Source organism: Ixodes scapularis, unplaced genomic scaffold, assembly GCF_016920785.2.
Source record: "Ixodes scapularis isolate PalLabHiFi unplaced genomic scaffold, ASM1692078v2 PGA_scaffold4__175_contigs__length_147842914, whole genome shotgun sequence".
NCBI lineage: Eukaryota > Metazoa > Arthropoda > Arachnida > Ixodida > Ixodidae > Ixodes > Ixodes scapularis.
The window spans coordinates 84693157-84717250 of record NW_024609879.1 but is presented as its reverse complement, the minus strand read 5'-3'; the positions used below and the strand labels follow the sequence as shown (position 1 = coordinate 84717250).

The 24094-nt window shown below is 46.8% G+C and overlaps 2 pseudogenes; one reads left to right on the top strand and one right to left on the bottom strand.

The window, feature by feature from the left end:
- The first annotated feature begins 14650 nt into the window (after positions 1–14650).
- LOC120844508 lies at positions 14651–16159 on the top strand (annotated as a pseudogene).
- A 3186-nt stretch (positions 16160–19345) lies between these two features.
- LOC120844509 lies at positions 19346–20304 on the bottom strand (annotated as a pseudogene).
- Between the last annotated feature and the right edge of the window lie 3790 nt (positions 20305–24094).

Sequence of the window (24094 nt, the reverse complement as noted above, 5' to 3'; positions counted from 1 at the left end):
TGGCAATCTTCTTTTTTTTTTTCTTTTTTTAACGCGGAAAGTTGAGTTCTTGTTTGCGTTTCCAGCAGAGCAACTACATCCCAGCGGGCACTTAATGCCTTTCGAAACGGCGGCCATGAGAAAAGTAGTGGAGTTGCCACGTTGTACTAAAAAAAAAAAAAAAAAATGTAATTACCTTAAGCCTACGCAAAAAAAAAAAAAGAAAAAAAGCGCAGAATACGTTTTTTTGTTTTTTTCTTCCTCAGTTTGTGCGCGTGCGTGCATGTTTCTTGTTTTACCTAGAGCCACTAAATGAGCTGCGCTTAGAGTATCGGCACTCCGTTCCCCGACATTGTTGTGGGCGCCGCCATTTTTGTGCCTGTGCAGAGCAGACGCGACTGCCGATTCACATGATTCGAAAGTGCGACTTTTTCAGCATTAGATTCGGTGTTATACCCGTGCCACACGGGCAACTCGAATGCAATTTACAACGAATGACATTTGAGCGGACGGCCAATCAGCGCACGACACTCCGGGTGTAGCGCATTCCACGCGCGGCAGATTGCGAGCTGATTCGCCGATCACACAAATGTGATTCGTTGTAAATGGCATTCGAGTTGCCCGTGTGGCACGGGTACTAGGAAGGTCATGTAATACTGCTTTGCTCTGTCGCGAACTGCTCAAACATTTATGGAGGGCGGAAAAGCGTTTCCTGTGATTTCAGATAGAGCTTCAGATAACTGGCAACCATGATTTTAAGACACAATGTGGACAAGTGTCGTCACTCTGAAGCGTAGCTTATTTAGTGGCACTAGTTTTACTTTGGGTTGTTTGCACGCATATACACAGCGGGTTCAATTTTATTTCGAACGAATTTCTTTTTTTTTTTTTTTAGTCCGTGCAGGATAAAATAATGCGACCTGCGCAGCTGGGTTATACGACCAGGGTGGCATAATATGATAAAATGATCCTCACGATATTCAGTAAATTTTAGTCAGATTTTAAGCACGTAATAAGGGACCGGCTTGGGGGGGGGGGGGGGGGGGGGGCTAAAATTTCTATGTTCCAGGGTCACCGCATAGATGGCGCCAGAGTGTTCCCTCGTCCTAAGAAATTTGAAAAGGTTCCAACTGGTCTCGTCTCTCTCGGTCGTACTCGGTTGCAAGTGTGTGAACGGGCCTTAGAGGTCATGGAAGTCTCGTTGAACTCGTGATGGATTGACTGGAACCAAGGCAACAACCTACTTTGGTGAGGGCATGCACAATATTGTGTCACGTCCTCCTAACTACCTCTACCTCCGCGGTGATTATCTGGACAACAATATAGACAATGTACTACATTCTGTGTATATTAAAAAAGATAAAAAAAATAAATTCATCGCCCTTATTTTAGTTTTTAACCCAGTTCACCGAAAGCTGAAAAACAAAATAAAACAATAGACGTCGTATGCAGTCTTGGGTAGTAACGCGTTACTCTAACTTCGTTACTTTGTTGGTAACTTGTAACTGTAACGAGTTACTTTCTTAAAATGTAACTTGTAACTGTAGTTCTATTACTTTTTTCTGAAGTAGCGTTGAAAGTAACGACGATACTTTTGTCGTCACTTTCCAGTGTTTTATGAATAATATATCACTGATCGAGTACAATTTAGATTTTGCTTGCACCTTTCAGATCGTCCATTCCGACTTTTCGAGTGTGAAGTTGGCCTTGCACAAACTTGTGCATACGTTCTTTCTCACGAGTCACGACCCGAATATAGCCACGTGTAGATATCATGAAACAAATCTAGTTATCTTTACGCACACGCTTGTACTTTGTGACTGAACACTTACATCTTAGTGTCTTGAAACAATTTCTATTTTGTGGTTTTTATTTTTTCTGCGAAAACGCTTTTTAATCGGGTGAATCAACCATGAAACAACAATACATGCGGAGGGCACTGCGCATGTTTCGTATTTTGATTTGCGCCACTACTCTTGGCGTGGAAATTTTCAAACACTAATTCCGAGAAGCAACTTCTGCTAACTTACAATATGAAGTAAAAAGCGTACTGTTTAATTTTGTGCAATAAAACTTGGTGAGAGGCGTTTTATAGATTTTCTATTTTTTGTGTTATAGAAAAGTAACTGAAAAGTAACGTTGCTACTTTTTAAAAGTATCTGTAACTGTAACGAGTTACTCTTTTGTTGCGGTAACTGTAACGGTAACTTCGCTACTTTTTTTCTGAAAGTAACTGTAACTGTAACGAATTAGTTTTTAAAAGTAACTTACCCAAGACTGGTCGTATGCGGTTTGAGCATATATATTTTCTCGATAAATTTAGCGGAAAAAGCTTCCCGCCAAATTTAGTGATTTGTGTTTTTTGTCTGTAAGATATAGTGTTGTAGACGTAATTAAAAAAAGTAACAAAGTACGTTACTCGATACTTGCAAAAAAAATATTGACCCGTTACCGACCTACGTTACCTCAAAAGAATAGGAGCGAGTTACCGTTACCGATAAAAAGTAACGCACGTTACTCTGGCAATTTTTTTTTTAATTATGAATTAACACGTATTACTCTTCTCACGGTGCAGGTATGTAGAAGCGCCACATTTCAGGAAACATTATGTTCATGCAGAATCTGAACATAATTACTTTCTCTATATTATGGTGTCACCTAATAAATACTCGTGAGAAAAAACGCAAGAAACCCATAAATGTATGATATTGTAGTGAGTGCGCAGGCGAGCTGGTGGAAATTAACCATTCTGATGTTAGCCTGAGACTGAGGCAGGAAAAGAGGAAGTTTCGAAGTAGTAGTAGTAGTAAAGTAGTAAACAATATTTATTTGCCCAAGCATGTGTTAAAGGGGCACTCAAGTGGATTTTGAGATCGTCTATTTATTATCATAACTCAATCTGCGGGCTCTAAGCATCCTAGAAATCCCAAAATTACATTCAAGGGCGGCCGATTTCCCTATTAAAAATCCAATCAAAGATCGCTGTTCTGCGCCTAGGCGCACGCCGTCAGGGGCGCTGTCGGACGGGAAGGCAGCAGGGAAGGGCGTGCGCCATCCAATCACGAGTGACGGCTTCCCGGCGGATTGATCCTTCGAACCGGCGGAGTGATCTTCCGAATGTGCGCGTATTTGATGGATTCTCGTTGGGACTCATTTTGTTTACCTCGGGTTCTTGCATCGTGCGGAGATGGACCTGCCAAATCTAACACCGTTGGAGGTGGAAATTCTTCGGCGGATGGCAGATATCAGCTCAATCTCCTACGACGCCACTCCTACGCGCGACGCCGATGCCTTGAACGCGACGGACTCGGACGACAGTTCGCGATGCTCAATGTCGACACCGGAGGAAGACGACGAAACCGACGACGCAACCCAGCGGCTTGGGAACACCAACTGGTAGGTGATGAGCTGTTTATTATACCTCTCATATGTATAGCTGATGCTGGTTTTCTGTTTTAAGGTGCCTATATGCAGTTGCTGCGTGCCGATGGAAACCGTCGCAGAGTGTGTCTGCCGCCGTGACTACCCGGCCGCCGTTCGCAAGCAGCAGGGCCGGCAGAGCTGCGTGACAAGCCACCCGGATTTCGAGGGGCTGTGCCTCGATCCGGGTGTGCTACAGCTGGCCTGTAGCACACCCGGGAGTGATGTGCGTGGGCACATCACTCCCGCGTAACAAGGCGAGGAGAAAACGTAGTTCGCTCTTTTTCAAACAATAATAGCTGTATTACGTCCTCTACAGCCAAAGATTTGGCGTTGTTGTCAAAATATAATGTGCATGTGCCTAAAAAGAGCAATAATAATAACTTTAGCAATCTTTTCGGAGTTCGCTATTTCTATTGGTCGAATTCTATGGAGGTGGTGGAGACACGGGATGGACCCCGCAAGAGGATATAGTGCCTGTGTATTTCTATTGCTGTGAGTTTACTAGGGCGCCTTGCCATTTAGAACTGGTCATTTTTATTGACTGAAGCCCAACAAACAATATGCTTCGAAAAACAAGCTTCTCCAAAAAGCACTTGAGTGCCCCTTTAATGACTGAACGGGAGACCCCTAGGGTCGCTCCGCCAGCCACCCCTCAGACGGCGGCCTCAACCCTCTGGGTTTTGGCGGCGTCTTCGGCCAGCTGGACTAGTTGGTTCTGCACCGAGGGGTCGGAGCAGAGGAGTAGGGTTTCCCAGCTCTCCTGGTTGTCGATCTTCTCCAGTAGGGGGTGGGACTTACGGCCGATCTTGCTGCACTCCCACACCATGTGTCGGAGGTTGGCGTGGCCGCCGCAGAGCTTGCAGTTTGGCTTGTACTTGTCGGGGTACCATTTATTGAGTAGGGAGGGGCTCGGGAAGGAGCCCGTCTGGAGGCGGCGCCATGCCACCGACGTCCTCTTGTCCAGCGAGGGGTGCGCGGGTGGATAGCGTAACCTCTCGCCAGTGTAGTGATGGAGAATGTCCCTGAATGTGACCAGCCTGTCACCCCCCGAAAAAAAAGCCAGAGAAGGGTCCAGCGGTTCTCCGGCCCGGTGAGCGAGTTCTCGGGCCGCGCCGTGTGCCTTCTCGTTGCCGAGAGCGACGAGTGCGCCGGTGTCCAGATGAGCTGTACTTTTGTTGACGTCTTCTCGGGGTCGCCCAGGACCTTGAGCGCGGCTGTAGAGATTCTTCCTTTGGCGAACTGCCGGATGGCTTGCTGCGAGTCGCTGACGACGATGCGTGCCCCCCGGACTCGGATCGCGAGGGCAATGGCCACCTCCTCCGCGACTTCCGGTTCCGACGTCTTGATACTGCAGCTCGAGATCACTTCTCCTTGTTGGTTGACCGCTGTTGCGACCATGGCGCCCCCGCCAGCTCTAACAGCGTCCGTATAGAGGACGCCCTCCGCGATGCTTAGCCGTTTCTGCAGCGCCTTGACTCGCGCCGCTCTGCGTTCCGCGTGATGCGTCGGGTGCATGTGCTTTGGGATGTTTGGTATGACGAGGGCTTCCCTGACCCGCCTAGGAACGTCGGCCTTCTCCCCGTTTGCCTCTCGTAGCGGATTCCAAGGCTGGCCAAGATGTGGCGGCCCGTGGCACTCTTCGTCAGCCTCTCCAGCTGCGAAACACGCTGAGCTTCTATGATCTCCTCTACCGTGTTGTGCAGACCTAAAGCCGCGAGCTTCTCGTTCGAGGTGGTGTCCGGGATGCCGAGTGCTCTCTTGTAGGACTTTCTGATGAGTCAGTTGAGCTTGTTCGTTTCCGCTAGGCCGAGTTTTAGGAAAGGGAGGACGTACGCCAGCCTACTGACGACGAAAGCGCGTACCAGACGCACGAGGTTCTTCTCCTTCATGCCATAGTTTCTACCGGCGATTCTGGAGATGAGGCGCGTAATTTGGTACGCAGTTGCTTTTAGCGACGCTATCGTTTCGGAGTTGTTTCCGTCGGCTTGTATCCTAAGGCCTAGGACTCGTATGCTCCTGACTGTGGGGATTCTGTTACCCTGGGCGTACAGCTCGATGTCCGACGGTAGGTGGCGGGCACGGACCGGCTTGAGGAGGAGGAGTTCGGACTTCTGCGGGGAGCAGGCAAGGCCCCTTGGCTCGACGTAACTTTCCACCGCCCGAATCGCTTCTCGCAGCGTGTCTTGTATAAGACCGTCGCTGCCGCCGGTCACCCAGAGCGTGATATCGTCAGCGTAAATGCTGTGTTGTAATCCGCCGATCGCTTCTAGCTTCTTTGGAAGTCCGATCATGGCGATGTTGAAGAGGTACGGTGAAAGGACCGAGCCTTGGGGCGTCCCTCTTCCTCCTAGCATGATGTCGTCTGACGCGGCGCCTCCGATCGAGATTTGCGCCGTTCTGTCGTTGAGAAAATCCTGAATGTAGTCGTGCGTGCGAGCGCCGACTCCGAGCATTTCCAGGTTCTCGAGAACGGCGCCGTGCTTGACGTCATCAAAGGCCTTGGTTATGTCGAGCCCGAGTATCGCTCTCGTGTCTAGGCCCGAGCTTTGCTGGCCGTCTATGATCTCATGCTTGAGCCGGAGCATGATGTCTTGCGTTGATAGATGTGGTCGAAATCCGATCATGGTGTGTGGGAAGAGCTGTTTTCGTTCCGTGTAGTTGTTCAGTCTGTTTAGGATAACGTGCTCCATTAGTTTTCCCACACACGAGGTGAGGGAGATGGGGCGCAGCGCTTCGAGCTCGGGCCTCTTCCCCGGCTTGGGAATCATGACCACTTTCGCCGCTTTCCACTGCCTGGGTATTTTCCCTTTCTGCCAGCACTTGTTCAGAAATCGCGTTATTGCTGCGACCGCCTCCGTGTCCAGGTTTTGAAGCATCTTGTTCGTGACGCCATCGGGACCGGGGGCCGACTTGGTCTTGAGGCCGCGTATGACGTCCGCGACTTCATACTCTGTGATGTCTTCGTCGAGGAGGGCGTTCGACTCTCCACGATAGGTTGTTAGCTGTCTTCTCGGGTAGTTGCCGATGTATCGCTTACGGACGTCTTCTACCAAATCCACCTCTCCCCTTCGTGTCTCCTGATGATTTCGCACAACTTGTCTCTCTGCGCGCTCTTGTTACCCTCCGGGTCGAGCCTTTCAAAGTAGAAGAAAAGGGAACAGTCGAGGATACATCTCTAAATTTACATGGCGTAGCGCTTAAAAACACAAAAAAATTTTTTTTTTTTAAGTTTTGGGAAGTAACGTAACTTAGTAACCCGTTACTCGAAAGAAGTAACGTAAGTATGTTACTCGTTACCATTTTGAAAAAAAGTAACGAATACGTTGCTACGTCCGTGAAAAAAGTAAGGCGTTCCTTATAACGCTGTTACTTGGAACGCGTTACCGATAACACTGGCTAAGATAACGCTCAGATGCCAAAATCCGCGCCGAGAAAGTGAGAGAGAGGAGGAGGCAAGAGTGGACGTCAGAACGCCGAGCTCTGATTGGACCGAATAGTGGGTAGACGCAAAGCTATGGCTGCCATTGTCTCCACAGCACTCGTCGAACGCGCTCGTATGCGAAAGCCGGACGCCGGCTTTCCGCGTTCTAACGCTTTCGGCCAGTGGAGTGGAGACGATGGCAGCCATAGCTTTGCGTCTACCCCCTAATCCTTCCAATCAGAGCCTCCTCCTCTCTCTCACTTTCTCGGCGCATTTCCCCTATTGAATAAGTGGAACGTTTTGTAAACCATGCTGCCTTAGGAAAGGCTATACCAAACAAAGAAAACACAGTAGTTTATTAAAAAAAAACGTTTCTGTACTTTTTGGTGCTCTGTCAGTATAGCAAAGAATCAAAGGTAATGCAAGGGTTATCATGTTCGGACACCTTCATCCACGTAAAATATCAGCAAAAAAAAAATAAAACATAATAACCTGCGGATGTCTGAAATCATTCATTTAGATAGAAGACTAAAATAATCGCTTGCTAGTGAAAAGCGAGTGATTTTGTGTCACATATGAATTGCGAAATCTAATTTATGTGAGCTTTAAAAAAAAGCATACGGAGAGGCCGTGGTACGAGCTTTCGAGGTTCACCACTGTAACTATAATTACACTTGGTTAACTTCGAAAGCCCGTGTACGCGTACTCACCTTATTTTCTGAGTCAAATGGAAAAGGTTTTAGCTTTGTGATGGGGGGTATGCCATCTGACTCCTTTTATTTTATTTTGTTCGCTACATCCAACTAAAGATAAAACAATGAACCTAGGGGAAAAAATATGTTTTCTACCAGGTGAGGACAGGCAGGCTTCAAAATGAATGATCATCGAGAAGAATTTTTTTTGTTCAATGTTTATGTTACAATAGGAAATTTTCGATTTGCGGACGAAACCGAAACTGTACCCCTGTGGGATGATGATGATGGCGTTTGCACCCACCTATGCGGAGGGCAAGTTCGTCTGCTTCCTTTGCGGAGGTTGTGGTGACGTCAGAACACCAAGCTCTGATTGGTTCTGATTGCATAATGGGTAGAATTCAAAGCAAGCTGCCCTAGAGGTCTACCCACCATTCTTCGATAAGAGCCAATCGGAGCTCGGGCTTTCCGACGCCATTACAACCCCTGCAAAAGAAGCAGACGAACTTGCCCTCCGCACACTCCTCAGCTGAGACTGCGGTGGAGGCTACGTCCTCGTTAGACCAGCCATGCGCCTGCTTTTCTCCTCGTCATCACACTCTTACCCATACCCACGCGCAGAGAGTCTGGTCACGTGATAAGAGAGAGGTGGGTGATTGGTCCGGCGGGTACGCAGTTCCCTCTGCAGTCTCAGCTTAGGGATGCAATTTCACTTTCACCCGCAAGTAAAAAACAAAAATCGTGTTGTAGCATTAATATTGCGCTTTTTTTTTTTTTTTTGACGAACATTTATTTTGAGGCATGACTAGCCTAATCAGGTAGAAACGTTTTGTTTGTTTTCTTAAGTTCAGTGTCCCTTTAAAGGGACACTCACTGACAGGATATTTATGCTCGCCAAGGTTTTTATTTGTACATGACATATGAGAGCCCAAATACCCAGAACACAGTTTGCGGCTTGAAATTCGTCTTCTTTCCGCCCGAAAACCGCCGATAAAGAACTGGCCGGCTTGAGTCGCGCTCACTTTCTTCTCCATTGTCACGTGCCATTCTTTATGGTTTAGGCAGAACCATCGAGCATAGACGTAGACCACGGGGGGGCATCGAGGCTCGTGCAACCCCCCCCCCCCCCCCCCCCCCCCCCCGGGCCATGATCCTTACCGAGACGCTGTTTACGTGCCATGTAACGAGCCTCTAGTAGTGACATGTAAACAAAATAACGCACACAACGACGGACACATGGCGATATACATACGCTGCAAAATGTACCCCCTAAAATAAACTACTATTAATTGCCGGTGTAAAAAAAAAATTGCACGGAAAAGCACCCCCCTCCCCACCCCCGGACAACTTCTCAACCTGCCCCCCCTCCCTCCCCCCGGGAAAACGGAAAGTCTACGCCGCTGCCACCGAGTATAATCAAAGTCGTGGGTCATAAAAGGCACACACTTTATATTAAAAATAGAAGACAAATATGATAACCATCTTTGGTGGCTTTAAGGCCACGGTCCCACTGAATGTGGCAGTTTAGGTACTTTTTGGCAGGTCATTACTCAACCCCTTTTAAATACTGTTATGAGGGATTAATGTCATTCGAAAGGCAATGCAATCCTCTTTCATTTGATATTATGCATGTGTTGGTTTTTACTGTTCATGCGCGTTTGTAGCGTTGCGAATATGACGGCGCGGACCCTCACTTGCTCCGCTAGTTCATGTTTTATGAACGATCCATTAAAGATAACATGGTTCCAATGTAGCAGTTTTGTTAAGATGATGTCGGAGCAGAATGTAACGACACACTTTTTTGGTATTTGCACTACTTTGTTTTTTTTCATCCCTCCAAATATTGCCCTAAAATTGACATTTTTCAGCACAAATATGTTTTTAGTGATAAGCGCTAAAACAATGAAATTAACTACAGATGTAGTGCTTATAATTTGTAATATGCAAAAAAAAAATTTGAATGTTGCGTAAAATTTTTTTGTTTAGATATTTTATATCAAACGTAGCACTTTTTTGTGCTTCGAGTCATGGTACTTCGAATGCCGCTGAGGAAATAATTAAACTATGATAAAATCTTTTATAACATTTAGAGCTACAATGGTTGCCCAAGAGGTGGACGATGGCTTTTTTTCATTTTCAAAGTCATAACGCTCCAGGAGCCCTTCAAACTTACCTGTTTTTGATGCATATCTTTTTTGGACATCAAACAAATTTATTGGCATCCAATAGCAGTATTGTTAGGAATAGATATACACTGCGATGTATTAAATTTTCACAATGATCTTGCGTTGGTTTCTTAATAGGTGTAGAGCTTAGATAATTTTAAAAACAATTAAAAACTGTTTGGGTGTTTTGTTGTGCTACCTGGCGGATGGCAGACAAACTGCTGATATCTAGTGTTCAAAAAATTTCCGAGGGCGGCGTTGGCGTCTGTATCATCATCAATCTCCGTGTCTTTTTACCTTCGCATTTAAAAAATATATTGGAAGATTTACTATCGATAAATGAATGGTTTAAGTACTGGGTCCGATTAATAAATCTAAGACAAATAATTACACACGTGTAGCGTGATATAATGCGTTCATTATTCGATATGATTGAAATCAATAAACAATAAAGACGAAGAGGAAAATAATACACCCAAGTTCACTTTATGCCTAGAGTCACTAAATGAGCTTTAAAGTATCGGCACTCCGTTCCCCAAAATTGTTTTGGGCGCCGCCATTTTGGGTCTTGTTCAGAGCAAACGCAACTGCCGATCGTCATGATCCAAAAGTACGACTTCCTCAGCATTAGATGCGGTGCTAGGAAGCTGATGCAATATTGCAATGCTCTGTGGGGGGTTGTTTAAACATTTGTGGGGTACGGAAAAGCGTTTCCTGTGATTTTAGATAAAGCTTCAGGTAACTGGCAACCATGATTTTAAGCCACAATGTGGCCAAGTGTCGTTACTCTGAACCGTAGCTAATTTATACCCCTGTTACACGAGCACCCTTAACCGTGGTTAACTCAGCTTTAACTGCTGTTACGTGGCACCACAGTTACCGCACTATACTCTCGGACAGCTATTTCAGAAGAAGTGGAGAGCGCTCGTGCACTGCTTCGATGTGTGCTCAAGATGCTCTAGCGCACGTTCGCCCATAGCTTTGACTGCATAGTCGGAGAATGTTGTCGGCCAGTATTGTGCGCTAACTGTGGCTTAGCGTAACTGCAGTTAAATGCACCCGTGTAACAAGGGTATTACTGGCACAAGTGGGAACAATGAGGAAGAAGCCGGTGTCAAAAGGTAGTGGCTTGTGGAATCCACGGGGCTTACGTCATGGCCCCTCCAGGTGTTACAAGCCTCTTGAACAAGAGCATGAATAGTGTCATTAAATAAGCTACGCGTAAGAGTAGCGACACTTGGCCATATTGTGGCTTAAAATCATGGTTGCCAGTTATTTGAAGCTTTCATCTGAAATCACAAGAAACGCTTTTCCGTCCTCACATTTAAACAGTGTGCGACAAAGCAAAGCAACATTACATGAGCTTCCTAATGCTGAAAATGTCTCACTTTTAAATCATGACGATCGGCAGTTACGCCTGCTCTGCACAATCACCAGAATGGCGGCGTTCACAACACTGAGGGGGAAGAGAGTGCCGATACTCCAAGCGCAGCTCATTTATTTGCTCTAGTTCCCGCAAAACTCCTTCTCCCTGACTGAAACTGAAAGTAAATATGAATAATACACTATTATTATAGCTTATTTAGTTACAACCAACTACACATAATGAGAGGAGGAAGCGGCCGGGTAGGAGAAACGCGGGTTTTATATGCGACCGTTCTAACCGTCTCAAAAGAGAGAACGCGCGAGCTTGCGCTGGTTTAAAAAGAGGCATCCAAAAAAAAAAAAAGAGGCGGCACGCTCTGCTCTTTGTTATTATGCGTCTAATTGAACTCAGGGATCCTGGGTTCGAGCCCCACCCCTGCCTGTATCGATCTGGATGAGCATCGTACCGGCGTGCGGTCGTGTATCACTACTGCGTGATGCACGTTAAAGACCCCAGGCTAGCGGCTGTACCGCACTGGCTAAATTTCTCATCTACAGCTGGGAGACTCGTCGCCCCTGTGAGGCAGACCAAGTTCTAGGCTGTATAAAAACACACACAACCCAATTTTTTATGCGTCTAATTGCAAATTGTTTTGTGTATGTTTATACAGCCGGAAGTTAGTCCGCCTTAGTGGGCGTCTGACTCTCAGCTGTAGATGAGCAATTTAGCCAGTGCGGTACAACCGTAAACCTGGGGTCTTTAACGTGCATCACGCAGTAGTGATTCACACGACCGCAAGCCGGTACGCTGCTCTTCCAGATGGAAACGGGCAGGGGCGGGGTGGCTTCTGCAGCGCGAGCTTTTGCTCCAAGTGCTCGGAGCTGGTGTTAATCAACATAGAGCCTTTTCTACTCAAGTTTTACATGGAAGGCCCGACTTCCGCTGAAATTCCTTCCTTAGACGAGTTGTCCGACCGAATAAACTGCAATTACTCCCGATCTGGGAATCTCTCGATCTTTCTTTCGTAAGCCATGGTATCATGAGATCAAGGGGTGTGGCTCTTCGTCCGCTGAATATTGCTTCGGCGGGTGTTTTTACCGTTAAGATGAGACCGTCGCGTGCTGCTGGAAGAACAACCTGGCGATACTTCACTGAACTGCTTCTTTCGTAAGCTTCAAAACGGCTTTTTATTTTATTTCGCACACCATCTGTTCTGCATGCCCGTTAGTTGCAGGATGGTAAGGTACACTAATGTGATGCCTGATGCCGTTTTTTTTTTTCTTCAAAAACTTGTTTATTTTGTTTGAAGCAAAATTTGGCGGGTTATCAGAGAAAAGTATTTTCGGTAGTGCAAAAGTAGGTACAAGAGACCGTAGAACATCAATGACGTGTTTGGACGTCGTGGCAGGCATCGTGTAAACTTCCAGCCACTTAGAGTACGCATCGTCCATGACTCCGCAGATGCGGATACGTTTCGCCGCCCACCGATTGAATAGTGGATCGTTTTCAGTTACTGTTCATGATGGCGTTGGACTCAAGGAAGACTTCGAGTCTTTCCAGAAAGTTAGCCCAGGTGCCAGGACTTTTGTCGAAAGCGGTAAGTGTTCGAAACGTCGACAACGTCGGTAGCCACGTGTTGTGCTTGACACTGGACACTTACCATTCGCTGAGAAAAAACTTGCTTGATCGTCTGCCACGAGTCGTCCGATATCAGGTCATCACCGCGACACCACCTCCCGAGAAAAACGCATGTCCATAGTTAGCAATCACGTGAACCTATAAATTCCCGAACGCTCATAACTTGCCGTCGCTAAACGCCGTTCATTCATAGCGTCATCATTGCAAATAAACGTCTTCCTATTTCTTCTGAAGGTTTTTATCATATTCCTCCTAAGCTGTACTTACAACATTATGTGTGTCGGTACTTCCGAAAATATTGAAACGGCGTTTGTTTTCTGGGAACCTATAATGTAACAACCTTTACGACATCTTCCGGACCCCGTGAAACACAATATTTCGTGAGGTTATTTTAGTCGTCGTTAAAATGGTGAGGTAAGCACCGTAAATCGCGACTTCCCGTCCGCTTCCACTGGTGTCTTGGAACATTGAGTCTACTGAGCGTGCATTCCTGCAGAGGAAATTTTCATTGATAGAATATTGACACGTCAATCAACATTTGATTCCTTCTTGGTAAGATTTGTTGCGAAAGCCCGTTACAACCGCCCAACCGCATCTCCGCAAACATCCGTTTGCTGGGCCACGCTACTTGAGCTAGCTGAGCACAGCTGGCAGCGGCGCGAGCAAGGCCACGAGGGGAACGTGATGGTGCTCGAGCCATTCCACTGTGAACCAATGTTTCGGCCACCCCACGGGTGCGTGTCGCCATCTATTGGTTGAACTAACGCCTTGTTCAAGATGGCTGCCGTGGGACCGCAGCCTTAAACACTGCAAAAACGTTGATTAAAAAAAAAAAAGTTGCACAACCACGTGATTTTAAGTAACTCTCTTTCTCTTCTTCCTCTTCCTCCTCCCCAGTTCAGTTACGGTTTCGAGGAGTTGCGTCTTTTAACTTTATTAAAAACTTAAATGACGCTGTAGAAAAGTATTGATGGGTAGCCTTCTGACACCTTAATGCAAATTTCCAGTTTGCCATATTAACTAAGCAACGAAATTCTGATGAATCATTTGAATAAAGGTGAATTTTGACGCCAAAAATGCGAATAACAAACGCCGTAAAGGAGGGGTCGATATGCATGTGCACTCTGAAAAAAGTGTGTGCGTCTACTTTCCCGCACAGCACTCGGAGAGCAAATCAGCGCAACTTACGGGGGAAGTTTAGCGAATGACACTGCCGAAACATATGTTTAGACCAAAAAACGCAGTCTGGGTTGTGCCATTAAGCAATGCAAAACGTCACGCTTGCATTGCTTAATGTCACAACTCCGACTGCGGTTTTTGGTCTAAACATATGTTTCGGCATCGTCATTCGCTGAGTTGCCTCCGTAAGTTGCGGTGATTGGCTCTCCGAGTGTTGTGCGGGAAAGCAAACTCACCGTCTTTTTTTTTTTTGAGTGTATGTTTTTTACAAAACCGCCAATGTCGTAAATAAACAAAACCGCCAATGTCGTAAATAACTGCACGATTTTCGTTTAATTTTTGTTTTTGTTTCTACCCCGGTTGGTTGTGGCGAAAAAAAAATATCCTGTACACCACGACGGATACTTTTTTTTTTCTTGTTTTGCGCGCGCGGATCTGCATGTTAACGTTTTTTAGTTTTTGTGTTTTTTCTCTCCTAACAAGGGGAGGGTGTAATGATACCATGAAGTCTCGAACATTTGTTGGAAAACACTTGTTGTTTAAAACACTTGTTGGAAATCGTGCGCGCTTTAACGAAAAACTTGGGGGCGAGGGGAGTCTAGGTGTTTTCAGTGCTATTCCCTTAAAAAAAATAACCGAGCGTTTATATTTCTCTAGCTTGAGCGTGACGCAAACATGAGTCGTCACGCATGATATGACATCACGGACAATACACGCTCCGTGGTGACATTGACTTTACCATGTGCTCCACCTGCTCCCCCATACTGCGTCGCATTTCGCGTCTATCATGCAGGCGAAGCAGGTGCTAAAGTACCACCGCGTAGGAAGCTACCGCACGGGGAGTCATTTCCCCGCCGAAATCCTCCGATCGGCTCTTTCCTACAAACACAAACCGGGCGACCTGTTCATCGTTACATACCCGAAATCCGGCACCACCTGGATGCAGTGCATCCTCTACCAGATCTACACCAATGCTGCGCCCATAACCTCCATCAAGGACTTCGCAGAGCAGCTGCCTTTTCTGGAACGAACAGGTGCAGAGGGCCTACCCGATTTGCCGCGGCCAGGCAGCGCAATCAAGACCCATATGTTATACGACCAGGACCGCGTCTCCCAGAAGGCCAAATACATCTACATCGCCCGAAACCCGTACGACGTTTGCGTGTCCTTCTTCAACCACTACAAGCACCTTCCCGTGTACCAGTTCGAAGACGGTACGTTTGAGCAGTTCTTCGAGATGTTCATGCGAGGCGACGTCGACTTCGGGGACTACTTTGACCACCTGCTCTCCTGAGGCTGGTACGAACATCGCGACGACCCTAACGTCTTCTTTGTGACCTACGAAGACCTGAAGCAGGACACTCGCTTCTGGGTGCAGAAGGTTGCCGACTTTGTCGGGCATCAGTTCGGCGATAAGCTGCGGCGGAATCCGCATGTCATGGACAGGATTCTGGATGCGACCAGCCTCGCTAACGTCCGGGAGTTGGTCCGGCTCGAGAAGGACTACCAGCGCAAGGTCATCATGGAGACACCCAAGGATCGCATGCCAAGATGGGCAGCTCTTTACCTGGACATGGGCGGAGGTCTGCTGAAAAAGCCAGCGGCTGGGCAATTCGTGCGGAAAGGCATCGTCGGTGACTGGAAGAACTATTTCACGGACGCGCAGTTTCAAAGGTTGAAGCAAAAGTTCAGGGAGAGATGCTACGGGACGGACGCCATGAAGCTCTGGAAGAACTTAGATCTGTGCTGAAATTGACATGTCCTCTTTCTCTCATTTTTTTCTTTGACTTTTACTTATTGAATTACCTACTCGCGAGGTTTTTGCACGCTCTAATACGGTGTACAAGCTGCCGGTCAAAAACACCAATATCAATATTTTCTCGTTCTCGCAGATATGGCGTTAATGATAGAAACAACATAAAAGACGCCGATGACTGTCTAAAGTTTTCTTCTCTTCTTTTTCTTTTTCTTTGTATGATGCGTTGAAAGTTGTTTTACTCTGCTGGTTTTAGAAGCCAGAGTAGACGGAGGCGGGATCTGTCCAGCAAGCAACACAGGGATAAAATTATTTCAGTTGTCTGGCTTCTTGGGATATTGTGAGGTGAGCGACGGCCGTGGGTTGGCTGAGCTGAATCAGTCGGCAGGTTCTGTGACTTTCAAAGGTGTGAACGGGGAAGAGTTGTCCTTGAGTGCGGGCATTTTTAATGGTTGATGCAACGACGACTACCTTCATACGTCTGATGGTCGGGAGTGAATTGTCTTCGTAAACAAAGGGAAATAAACGACACAGCTGCTTGACACCTATGTGTGTGTCGTCCCCCTTCTTGTTCATGGGCCTCGGGTTTTCATTATGACGATTGTTCACATTATCTTCTTTTTTTTTTTAATCGCACTCATCCAATGTGCTGCGAAGTCCTTCGTAAATATGCTATACGCAGCGATTTTAACAAAGAGCTTGATGGTCAGCAAACGCGTGCAGTGTGTATCTGAGTGAACTTGCTGTTCCATAAGCCAACCATTAGACTTCACTCGAATGACCTCCTTATAGCTCATCTTTGCTACTTAAATATCGTGAAAGATAATAAATCAATCAATTCTATTAACGTCTAGAAATCACAAGGACACATGCCTGAAGCCCAACACATTCCCAGAAGTAAAAAGTAAACTGGTACATATGTAGCTCGATACAAGGAATGGACTACAATAACTAATGACCACGTGCCTTCGATCGAGCAGCCGGAGACACTCTGTAACACGGGCTCTCTAGTGAGAACATACTCGTTCGTAAGCCAACGCAAGTGTGTGAACGGGTCTTTGCGTTTTCGGCGTTACTTGATGACGACACGCGCTTCTGGCGCCCACTGCGCCCTGAGAGCATAAGCATTCCTCCTCCCTCCTCACCCGTGCACACACTTTCCACTATTTTTTTTTGTGCTGTTTTGAATTTGTGCATTGACGGTATAGCGCCACCTGGATCGCTTCAAGATACCTGGGGGCATTCTTTTGAAGATGGTCATGATGATAGAAACGTCCACTCTCCACAAGTGTCAATCGTCCGTACTAAGAGCAATAAGCAACGGAACGTCGTCGTCGTCTTCGTGGGCTCCCATAGGGCAGGACTTCACGGAATCTGCAGATTACGGCTATCGGATGCACCTGCCGCTGCTTCCTCGTGGAATGCGACTAAACGCCACAGACTTTCTACACGGAGACCCACGAGGTAACCCGTGCGAGGTTACCTCGTGGGTTACCTCGAGGTTACCCGTACCGAAACAAGGATTTCGCCGAGGAGCTGGAGGAGTCCATAGGAATGAAGCACGTGGTTGGGCTGAAAACACCGATAAGCATCCGTGGCATCGGAAATACAAAATTGGTTCGAACAAAAAACAACAACACTGATTTTCTGAAATATTTCTTTCAGCTCTTGTTGTCAGAGCTCTTCCGCCTTAGACTAGAATTGTTAGATTTTCATTGGCTATTCGTTTTAACCGATAATCACAGTTTTTATTGTCCGTCCGAAGAAGATAAGGGAAAAACAACCGCCGAATGCACATATAAATCCCGGAAAATTCACGATTTACGCATAAACGTTTAAACTGTTCAAACAAGGTTCACGCAGCAGCAAAATCGGTCTAAACTTGCGTGAGATAAGCTATGAAATATTATAAATTGCGGGTGGGGGAAACAAATATAGCACTCATCAGCTTTGTTCAGCAGCAGTCGTGTGCATTTGTCAATTCGCGGAACATCCTGTACTTTGTCGGAGACAGTTGAGGTTTCCTACTAGAAGCGCAAGTTCGTCTGCTTCATTTGCAGGGGTGGCAGTGACGTCAGAACGACGCAGAGTTTTGATTGGCTCTGAATGGAAGGATAGTTGGTAGACATCAAGGCAAGTTGCCTCGAGGTTTACCCACTATCTTTCAAGCAGAGCCCTTCAGAGCTCGGCGCCTTTCTGACGTCACCACAGCCCCTGCAAAAGAAGCAGACGAACTTGCACTCCGCATAAGCACCGACAACTTAAAAAACGCAGAACGTGGCGAGTCCCGCACGACTCATTATATCGTTCCGCAGCCAATCAGATTGAGGCGTTGACCGGTAAGACCGCCCAAGAACCAATCACAAAGCAAGGAGCATCAACACAATAAGCCACTCGCCTCGCGCTGTCGGTGACTGCAGTACCCATACCTTACACTCTGCTTCGTTCTTCGGCGGTTTTCCGCATAGCTCGTTAATGAGGTCACCAAACTACTACTACTACACTTCCCTTTATAACACTAATTACCTGAAGGCTATGTAAATATTTAAAAAAATAAGCGCGCAAGCGGTGGCGATTCTATTCTTTTCTCTATACTGCTAATTGCCTCGAGGGGGAGGCGCCCATTCGTCACATGCCCATTCGTCATAGGGCAACTGGAAACAGGCCCGTTCGTCGCAGCGGAACATTCGTCATAGGGCGATTCGTCACCCTGATGACCTGTCACACAATAGTTACAGGATAAACTTTTTGTCCGAACCGTTCCGACCGAACGGATTAGTTTATGACGAGTGGTAAAATTTCGATGAAGTATTTTATGACGAAGATACGAACGAGAGATTGCTTTAGCAGTGAATTAGTAACGGCCGTCCTAAAGTATTTTTCATGCTGGTAACGCTGGCAGTGCGATAATAGTTTGTCAATATAAAACGATCTGAGCGGTTTTGAATGGATGTAATAAGACCAATTAGCGATGAGTGAGCTGGGTCCCACACAGCAGCAGCATGTTCTAATTCTCTTGCCCTCCTTTCCTTCCTTCACCGCCCTCCCCCACCTGTTTACCGCCCTCCCCCGAGGGGACAACATGGAGAATGGATTAGGAGACGCCTCCGAGATGCTCTTCGGGACAATTTTTTTTATAATATTGAAGATAGGAGATTGCAATTTGCACAGTTAGTGCATGTTGAGGTCCTCTGGCCATATATGCAATCAGTTTTCTGATAACTACCTTGGTGCAATGGCTATGCTTTTATCATCCACATAAAATGCCTTTTTTGTGCACACAATTTTTTCTATACCATATATAAGACCTCATCTCGGAATAGCCTGCTTGGTTCCTTGTGAACTGTAGAATGTGCAACTCTAGATAAAAAAAAGAAAAAGCTTGTGCTTCGAGAAAAAAGAAATTAAAAAAATTTTGAGTCATTGCATTTCACGTTTCACTTTTCGTTTTATATTTTTTATACAAATTCTAAGATACAAATCGGACAACTAGCAAGATTTGCCCACTCTATAACCCATCAGGAGCATCTGTGCAAAATTTCGTTGTAATACAGTGCCTGCAAGTGGCAAAAATTGTGTGCACAAACTATGAAAACAGACAAAAATACCAATTAGAGAAAAACTGATTTGAAAGTTTAGTTTTATGTGATATACCTAAATTCTCACTCAAATATCACAAAACTTGGTGGCAATGTAGTTCCAAATGTCATTGTCTGGACCTCCAAACTAGAACTCCCCAGCTGCGTAGGTAGCACCCTCGCGTCCCTTGCGGCTGGAGTCCTCACCACGGGCACGCTTCGCCTGGCTGCGTCGGTGTGACCTAGCCTCAGCGGTTAGCTTGCTGGTCATCTTTCTGACCCTCCTCTGGTCGCACGTGTCACTCAGCCTGACTAGCTGCTTTGAAGGGAGAACTCCCAACTCCTCCAGCACTTGCTCTAAGCTGGAGTGGCCCCGGTTGTACCACAACACTGCGATGGCGGTGGCTGTCTCCACTGCAGTCCGGGACGCAAACCGAGTCTTTGGGCACAGCATCCATATCTTACTGTTCAATGACTCTGCAGCGTTCTGGGTCTTTCCCCGCAGGCAGCGAGCGAGGAGCTTGGCGTCTGCAAGGCGTTTGTAAATAGCCAGCACTGCTTTTCCTTGAGCCTTAGTCATGAGCGGGGTGTGGTTTGGTGCTGGCTCTTGCAAAGCCTGCGCTCTCTTGTGTTTACACCACGACTCTTCCCCGTCGGGGCAGAACTTGTGACTGCTAGCATCATTGGTTGAGCATGAATGCAGGTAGGAAGCCCATATTGCGCAGTACATTCCACGGATTCTCCCTCTGTTGTTGGTTATTGCCACCTGATAATAGGTCTGCAGCTTCTGAATGATCTTGTCATTCAGCTTTTCCCCACGTGGTAGTGGCACCTTGAGCTTCCTCAGCGCAGTACCAAGTCGTTTTGCGACGTGATTGGTGCAGTCCTCCTTCGTCACCATTGTGGAGCCATACACCTCTGCTTCAGACACTGCTGTGTACGCTTTACTGTCGCCGTCACTAAGGAATGTGGTGTAGTGCAGCTGCCTGTCACACGATTGCGTCCTTTTCCAGATCCGGAGTGCTGCCTCAGTTTCCATTGCATGAGACGAGCAGTTCACATTCTTTTCACACACTGGACCATGGAATGCTTGCCACACTTCCTCATCTTGTTCATCCAGAATCTGATGTCTGCTACAGCCGTGACAGTAGTTGGACAACACCTCAAAGTCCAGACAGAGGCCTGTGTCGATAGAAATGGCAGTGCCCACTCCGTTGTGGCTCTTGTGTCCACGCTTTTGCCAAGTGCCGTCGAACATCACAGCGACGTCGGTCTGACCCGCCTCAAGCGCAGTTACCCGCCTTGCTTCTACAAGGTTGTCTGAAACTGCTTTAGTGGCCGCGATATGCACTTTCTTTGATATGCCGTGGAAGGTCTTGTGATGAAGTGCTTTGGGCAATCCAAGAATGGCACAAAACCTTGAGAGTTGGTCATGTCCGACGCCTATCGTGCGCGCAGCAAGCACAGCTATGATGTTGATAGCGAAACTGTCGCGGGCACTTCCCTTGTGTTGTTCCGGGCCACGATTGTCGCGGCTGGCGGCGGAGGCGGCACGATGTGACGAGTATGCAGCAGAAACAACGTCCGCAGGGCATCCATCGTTCATGCACTTCAGCTCAAGAAGGGAAGCGAGACCCTTGCGCTGGTCCACGGCCTCCACAACAGCGAGTTCGGAAGTCCCACACGCCCCGCACACCGCGCCGCTTACGAGTTGCGTAAGAATTCCAACTTGGCAGATTACAGCGCTTGCGCCGCGTCCACTCCTCGCTGTATCATCTTGAAACGTTTGCAGCTTCTTTTCCGACGCACTAACAAAGTTAGAAGCGTCAGTGACGAAATCAGACGAGCTTGACTGGCCGGTGCTTGCGATGCTCGAAAGCGCGTCGCCATTCTGCTGGCGCAATGGGGCGGCCGTGCTTTTTGCGTTCTTTCGCTTCTGTTTGCGTTTCCCCTTGAATGCACGCATAGTCGTACTCTTGCGGCGACGAAAGTCGCGCTTTGCAACACCACTCATAATGGGAACCCTCGAATAGCGAACGGAAGAGATGGTTCTTGTTCGAGAAAATGGCGACGCGACGCGGCACCAAGCGATGTGCGGGCTTCACTGCACGACAGGTCCGGGCGGCGGCGAATGGCCGCTCCGCATTCACATCACGTGGCTTTTTAAAAGTCAACTGGAAGTGTCATAAGCAGGTGGAAATTGCTTTTTTTTATTATTTCTAGCTTGATTACGAAACTAAGGGAGGAGTCACCAGAAAGAAGAAGACTCGATTATCTTTATCGAAGCACCTGCAAAGGCGGCCGTTGCCGATGTTCGAAGGGGCGCGGGTTTGAAAACGGCTAGCATGCGCCAACATGTGCAATTTGTTTTGACGCGGCAGGGCGTTCAAATACATTTTTTTATAACTTCTAGACCGAATTTCTGAATAATTTTTTTTCTTTATGAAACTAAAAGGTACGCGGATTTATAAAACTAATGAAATAGAAAAATGAAAATTTCGGCAGAAACAACATATTTTCGACCCGCATCTCCCCTTAACCCGCCGAAAAGGGGGCCTGCTGCGTGACTAAAAATTATTTCGCTGCTAAAAAAAAAAAAAAAAACGCCGCGGGCAGCGATCGTATGCGCTTTGCCGGATGCGCAACGCTCCGTCCGCCTTGAACAAGCTTGTATGCATTGGACTAACATTTTTTGAAGTGCGGCAGGTTTAGTGTAGGTCCTATCATATGGTCCTGCAAGACTTCCCTGTCCGCCACAAGCTAGCCAATAATTCAAGAACATAACGACGGCAGCGTAGTCAAACAGTGTAAAATAAAATGTATATAATATTTCTTAGAACACCGTTGTCTTCACTGCTTGGCTTTCAAATTCTTAGCGCTGCCAATAATCGTAATCAAACTATTTTTATGATTGAAGACAACTCGTCGTGCATCGACCCCAAGATTACGCTTACGTGAAACATGATTCGGCGCGGGAGCGGCTCGAGTCACCGTAAACATTTTTTTTTTTTTTTTAACGTGGATTTTGCTTTTTTTAATTTAGCTGAGGCACCACTGGCAGAACACGAATCGCATACTTGGAAGGTATATACCGTCTGAAAACTCATATAGCTGGTTTAGTGAATGCAATACTATCGCATTCGTTGAAGCTTGATATGTTGATTCGAACTTCAACAAATCACACGCACCCATTCTCCCTATTCCTGTTTAGCCAGTCGTAGTCGTTCCCTCGCGATGCAATATGAGTACAAGTAACTGCAGTTTATGCATTGTTGACGTTAACTGGACAGCCGTGAGTGATCACACGGTTTTTAGAAGCGCTATAGAACGAGCACAAGCGTCGAATTCCGGTACACTGATTCATTTCTGTCTCACCGCCGTGACGCCACACGAGAAAAGCGATTTCGTTCTGTCTGTGAAATTAGGAACACAGAAATCAAGCTATAATCCCGGTAATAAAACAAAGCGAAATGGATCTCTGCAGCCAATACCCAACCGTTTGCGAGGTGACAGGCGAAAGCATATATTACCTCCATGCCTTTACCCTCTGCATACTGCCAGAGAGAGTCATACAAACTCCTTGGAGCTATTGTCAACACGATTGCGTTTGCAAGCCTCTAGTTTGACTCGGCTGGGATTCGTCCCTTTCATAGCTCTCTATGAAACGAGAAAGGTAGATACTTTTGGAGGCCCCGGGTGGGTTTGCCCGGGGCCTCCAGTTATTTACGGCCAAAATCACACTAGAGGCGCTTCAGCAATGTTCACTCTGGTCGACACACGTGCACACTAAAAATGCCAGTCGTCTGCCTTCCCAAAAGATAATTGAAGAGCCAATCATAGAGACCGACGGATAACGAGGCCGAAATTATGCTCATACCTCAAAAAAATTATAACACAAATTTGGCCTCGTCATTCCCAAACTGGTTGCCGGACGAAATTCTCTATGCGTGTTGTAAGCCAGGGTTGGTAATAGTAACATAAGATACGTACGGCAGAATTCCCTGCCATAAATAAAATGATTTGGCTAACGCTAATGTAACGCGAAATAGGTGCAAAGAGCTTTGCAAAAGGGAGCGTAAACCGAAAAAAAAAGGAAAAAAAAAGACAGAAGAAAAGGAGAAGTAATAATAATTAAAAAAATCTCTGTCGACGTGGCCAAAAAAAAATTCTGTTCATGTTATTTTTATTGTCACGTGACCGAACAAAAAAAAAATAAACGAAATAAAAAAAGAACACGAGAAAAAATCATCCCCTGCCCGGTTTCGAAGCTAGGCCCTCTTGATCGTGAAACTAGCGCGCTATTCGTTGCGCCTAGTTGCGCGGACATAACTTTTTTTTTTTCTTTCTTTATTGCAAGTTGCGCCAACATAACTCTGCCTGTAATGCTCGCGCATTTTCACATCATAGGAGAAAGCTTAGGTGCCTTCGTAGTTTTTCATGTATGTGTTATTTTTATTTGTGGCAAGAGTTCACGTTCCAGAATGCTTTTAGAGTTTTGGAGCAAAACGAGTTTTCTTCATCCGAGTCACCTTCTAGAGCCAGTAGACCGCACTGGGTCGTCCAGCTAATCAAGCAGCTATTTTCAAATTCTCTGACGTGTCCGTCCTCGCATCCGAGGTCGCCGTTTGACAAGCTTATCTTCCACCTTCTAGCCGGAACCCCAACGGCAGCTATGTTCCGTCCCCACTCCCTCTCGAGAGGATGGCTCGCCCCGAGGCTAATCCCATTCTCTAGACGCCCTTTCCACCCAACGCTGGCCCTTTCCCTCCCCGTCTCCAGCTTCGGGAGAGAAGGTTCTTCCCTGCAGAACGTCCCGTTTGTACAGCGGCCTTTAACTTTGCAGACTCCGCAAAATAGAGAAGGGGATCGCTAAGGTCACTGTCACGCCCTCTGGCCT